The sequence below is a fragment of the Lonchura striata genome, chromosome 4 (assembly GCF_050655825.1).
Source record: "Lonchura striata isolate lonStrDom1 chromosome 4, ASM5065582v1, whole genome shotgun sequence".
NCBI classification, from domain to species: domain Eukaryota; kingdom Metazoa; phylum Chordata; class Aves; order Passeriformes; family Estrildidae; genus Lonchura; species Lonchura striata.
The window spans coordinates 11,973,645-11,979,069 of record NC_140706.1 but is presented as its reverse complement, the minus strand read 5'-3'; the positions used below and the strand labels follow the sequence as shown (position 1 = coordinate 11,979,069).

At 46.5% G+C, this 5,425-nt stretch overlaps 1 protein-coding gene across 10 annotated transcripts in view; it reads left to right on the top strand.

Annotated features, from left to right (window-relative positions):
• The first annotated feature begins 181 nt into the window (after positions 1-181).
• Positions 182-5,425, top strand: part of KIAA0232 (KIAA0232 ortholog) — a 61,213-nt gene continuing 55,969 nt past the window's right edge. For 8 of the 10 annotated variants that reach the window (XR_014954696.1, XR_014954695.1, XM_085577647.1 and 5 more), the window contains exon 1: positions 182-268. The gene's annotated coding sequence lies outside the window, so the exon portion shown is untranslated. Of the gene's footprint in view, positions 838-5,425 lie in introns of all 10 variants that reach the window. The other 2 variants (XM_085577649.1, XM_085577643.1) reach the window with 1 other exon arrangement.

Here is a 5,425-nt window from a genome sequence, read left to right as displayed (position 1 = left end):
GGGATACGGGGCGGAGCCGGCGGCACGGTCCGCCGGGGCGCTGAGTCCCGTTGCCGGGTGACGGAGCGGCCGGCCCGGCCCCCTCCCTCCCTCCTTCCCTCCCCGTGGCGCTGGAACCGCCGCCGCCGCCGGTTTACGTAACGCCTCCCGGGGCAGGTCCCGGCTCCGTCCCGCCCGCCTCACTCGGGGACGGCAGCAGCGGGACGGAGTCCGCTGCCTCCTCCGGCTGCCAGAGGCCCCAGGGCCCCGCTCTGCGCCACCACGGCAGGTAAATGCCCGCCGCGGGCCCGGGGAGCAGAGGGAGGGGCAGGGCTGAAGGGAGGGAGGGAGAGCGGCAGCCGCCCTGCCCGTGGAACGGGAGGACGGAGCCGGGAGGCGGCGGCGGGCGCCCTTCCCCTCCCCCGCTTCCTCCCCACCGCTGCGTTGGGACAGGCGGGCCGGAGCCCCGGGAGCGCCGGGCCGGCGGCGCGGGGCCCGGCCGGGAAGGCCCGCGCATCCCTGCCCGCTCCGCTAACAGCCCGGCGAGAGGAGGAGTGGCGGGGCCGGGCCTGGTCCCGCCGGGAGGACGGTTTCCCGGGACGGCGCGTCCCGCTCCTGGGCTGCGCAGGACGGCGGGAGCGAGCCGGGGGGCGCGGGAGGAAGGGGCCGGGGAGGGGGTGACAGGAGCGCCGGGGGCCGGGCGGGGGGCGGCTGCCGGCCGGCGGCGGGCAGGGCTCGGGGGCGGGGCCGGGGGCCCGGCCGGGGTGCCCCGGTCAGAGCGCTGCCCGGGAGGGGCGCCGAGCCCTCCGCGGCTGCCGCCGACTCCCCCTCTTCCATCCCGGCGGGACCTGGCGCCAGGTGAGCGGCTTGTGCCGCGGCCGGGAGGGAGGCGCCAGCCTGCAGCGGGAGCAGCGGCTCGGTGCCCTCGGGCTGGGTCACGCCCGGGAGCAGAGGAGGAGAAGGAGGGAGGGAAAGGCGGCACCCAGCACCCACCCGCCGCGGGTGCCGGCCCCCGCCGGTGTCATCCGGCGCCAGCAGACGGCAAAGCGGAGGATGCGGCGGTTCGGGTCGGGGTAGGGAGATCCTGAGCCGGGCAGCGCCTCGCCTGCCCCGCCTGCCCCCGAGGTTGAGGTGACGGGGTTGCGCCGCTGCCGGGCCCGGCTGGTGCTCATGCCGTGACCTTTCATCCTGCGCGGGCGTTCAGCGCACCGGGGAGGGGGAGCTGGGGACGGGCTGGGGCCGATGGAAACCGCCCCGGCTGAGCCGCGGCGTTACAGCGCTGCCTCGGGGGCCGATCTGGCGGGGCTCGCTCCCCTCTTCTTTTTTTTTTTTTTAATTTTTAAAATTTTTAACAAATACTTTTTCCCCTTGAAGCAGCATTGTCCTTTAGGGCCTATTGAAGGCAAAAGGCGGATAGGAAGGCTAGGGCTGCTGCTGTTTGAGGAGGCGGAGCTGGGCTGATGGGAGACTGACGGGAGCCGCATCCTATGGGCGCTGCGAGCCGGGCGCCGCTGGGGCGGGACCGCCGGCCGCGGCCTCTCGCGGGCGATGGGCGGGGTGGGGGACAAGGTTTGGCGAAGGTTACAGCTGAATGCAGAAGTGACACAAACTGACACTTCGCTCCAGCAAACTCCTTTCCCTCTTCTCTTCGTGTCGTCTCGACTAAAAGTATACACGTATAGAGTCGTGTTATGAAACTTTGAGAAAAACGAAAGTGCGGTGCTTTTTTTCCTGTCTCGTCTTTGTTTTAATTACTCGTTGCAGTACCTGATACTGATCTGAAGGGTAAAAATGTTTGTCCTTCGTTTCAAATAAAACACGTTCCTGTATTCTGTTTTTTTTCTGTGTATAAGTGATTTGGGCAGTAATTTATAAGCTTGAGATCGGAGGCCTCTGTGGTATGTGTAGTTGCTTTTCTTCATTCAAACCCTTTAAAATGTTTATGGTTTCTCTTGTACACCATATATTCCTGGAATGAAGTGGGAATTGCCGATTGACTTTGGTTTCTTAGCTGTCAAAAGTGAACTCATCATGATTCAGTAGATAATTGTGTAAAACAAAGTACTTCACCGCAGTGCTTAAACCCTAGGTATTGCAAACTCCTCACAATCCATGGAAGTCTGTAATTGACATTTTTCTTTATTATTTAAGACAAAAATATGCCTTACAAAAGTAAATGACATGGAACTTGATTGTTACTTGACATGTAACTGTACAGATTTTATTTTGTACTAATCCTCCATCTGCTGTGTCTTGTTAGTATGGATATGCTAAAATGGTAGTGTACAATCATTCTAGTCAGTAAAGCATACCATATAGGTATCAAAATCTTCTCTTTTCATCATTGAGATATAAAAGGGGATGTGACTTGAATAAAATTAGTAGTATGTTATATATTCATGATGTTATTTATTTTCAAATACTTGACAATTATGGGGGAAATCCAGAGACAGGCCATTAAATGCCTCAGCAGCGTATATCCCCACCATGTTCTGCTTGACAGATATTAACACGTGTACAGTGACAGAACTTTATCCATCTGTTTGGAGCACCACTGGGATTAAGACCCTTTGAGGCCACACTTTCTGCAAATTTGGATTAAGTATATGACCCTCCAGCTTTAGTGCTCATGAGCAGTGGAATTGGAAGGAAAATAAAGGTCAGAGAGATCCATATGACCCAAGAAGAAAAAATGGAGGCCCTGAACTTACCTTATTATGCCTGTTTCATGGGCATATTTCAGCTTTCCCCTCTGCTTTTTTTGTTGCTATTTGTGATTCTTCCAAGTAAGAGAAATTCCAGAGGGGTAAAATGATGTCACCAATTTCCTTTGCTCATTTGCTGTGCATTCTAGCAGGAATAGGGTCAGAAGAACTAGATACTGTTCAAAACTTCATTATTTGTTCTTCTTGAGCATCTTGTTTCTAGGCAGATAGGGGGAATGAAGCAGCCAAGAGGTTGCACAGGTGAATTTTCTTGAAGGATTTTACTGGGTTTTAGGCATAGTGTTGTACAGTCAGAATGGACGCTTTATATACTTAGCTGGAGTCCTAGCACAATCATGTCTCAGTTTGCTGCTTCTTTAAGCAATAGCTAATAACTAAAAGTGACAACTTAGTACTATAATAGGATAGGCAACAATGTCTGGTAAAGCAGAATGTGGTGAAGGCAGTAAGACTTAAATTCCTGTAGAGTTAGCAGGAAATATTCCCATTATCTGCATTGCTAGTGGAGCTTGGAATACAAATGATCTTGTAGAAGGTATTTAATATGTTCTGTTTATTGGGATAGTCTGTTTTTAGGATATTCTTCTGTCTCATGGAACAGAGATTGGTATCCTTCATTTTTGCCCAAGAAAAGTGACAGGCTGGTTGGATAATTTGTAAATGGAATTGCAGAAATAAGTTGTGTTGTCCATCCCCATAGTCCTGCCCCAGGAATTTTTTTTCAACTAATGTCAATCACATATTACAAAAGAAAAATGTTCAAATGAGTACTGATATGCTCAGTGATGTTTCGATACACAGACAAAAGGAAAATTGTCTGATTGGAAGGAAAATTATGTTTTTTTGTTAATTTGGAAATAGTTTATTAGATTTTTCTAATCAGAAGTACTACATAACTGTGGGAATGTCAGAATGTTTTAGTCGAAAAATATCTATATGGGCTAGTTACAATATTTTTACTAAAAAGCATCTTGCTCTACTTTCTTAAAGTTGTTTGGGTACATTTTTAATGGATATTAAGAGATTGAATGAGTATTTTATTGGCCCATAGAGGTGGTTGGGGATGAGGGGAAGGGTTCAGTCTCTTAAACATTCAGTACAAAGATTATTCTTTCACAGACATCTTACTAGCAGCTATTTCTGTAGCTTTATTGGAAGCTACTGAGTATTTAAATTTTTTAATTATCTACTTCCTTTATCATTTCATATGCAGGATGTTTGGATCTACCTGCATAATACTGTACATTGTTTGTTTTGTTTCTGCATCTAAATTCTGTTCATAACTTTGATACCAAAGAGGACATATGGAACCTGTCTTTCCAAGAGACTAATTTCTGAGGCAGTAGTGTGGAAATTTAAATAATGAAGTATTTAAATTAATTTTTCACTCTTGTGATATTATATGTAATATTTTAATTCTTTTAGTGTGGAAATATAAATTATGATGTATTTAAATTCATTTTTTTAGTTCTGATATTACATGTAATTTTAGTTATATCCTGTTAAGTCTGTGCTCAGGCTTGCTGTAGTGATTTTCATTTTTAATACAATTTGGGGAATGTTTAAATTTCTGGGTTATGCTGTATCATGAGGAAGAAATTTCAAATATGCAGTCCATGCTAATGTTACTTGTGGCTGTAACTTTCTAGGCCTTATTCTAGAAAGGATTGCATGTGAAAATTTATACTCTGTGCAAAAAGGTCTGTTAATAAATAAAAATAAGTTGTAACAGGGATGAAATATGAATAATTCTGTGGAGTTTTTACAGCTTTTAAAAATCTTCCTCTAGTTACTATTTGATTTACCAGAAGAATAAGGTCTGCTGGATAGAGTGTTGGGCTAGGATTGAAAAAAGAGACCTACATGAAGTTTTCTATCAGCTGTACCACTGAGTGAATTCAAGTGAAATTTCATTTTCATGTGCTTGAGTTTAAGGTGCTGTATGGAAAGGAGTAGCTGTTACCCTTTTGTAGGTTGTTAAATTGTGTGAGTTTGTTTTTTATGGTTTGTTTTTATTTTATATGGTTTGGTTGTAGAAGAATTCTGAAGGCAGACATGGTTGCCTTGCTGATGAGATTTTGCATCTATAGACTGTGGAAGAAAGTACAGAGAGAGAGAGAGAGAGAAAGGAATAAGAGACTGTGGGTAGCTGAAGGCCAGAAAACATAAAGCAACCTGACATAAGATGGCACAGCTTCAACATCAGAGCAGCAGAGCGGAGTTGCAAGATCTGTATCCTCTGCAGGGTTATTCCAGGTAGTGTTAGCATAGTCAGGACTTAGATTGAGATAATAATCATCAACAGTAAAATGGGAAAACATGCTAAAACACAGATTGATTCAAGATTTTTTTTTTTATTTTAGCATGTGTCATATGTACTTTTTAAGAAAACAGTGTGTTTTATTAGCCTAAAGGAAAACGTCTGCTTGAAGAATCACTAATGAAGAAATCAGTAATGCATATTGCTGCCACTGGATGAGTAATTAATTCTTACTAGATCCTTGTAACACTGTAATGTGTTATTATGAACTTGAACCAAAATTGAAGACTGGCTGAATGGATGTGCAACTTTAAATATTGTATTGTATTTAGGACACTGGGATGTCCTGAAAGAAATGGAGCCAGCTTCCAGTTATTTGTTGGGTTCATATCTTTACTTTTAAAACTTTACTGTTTCATGATATTTGATTCTGCTCTCTGAAGATTTTGAGCTAATTACT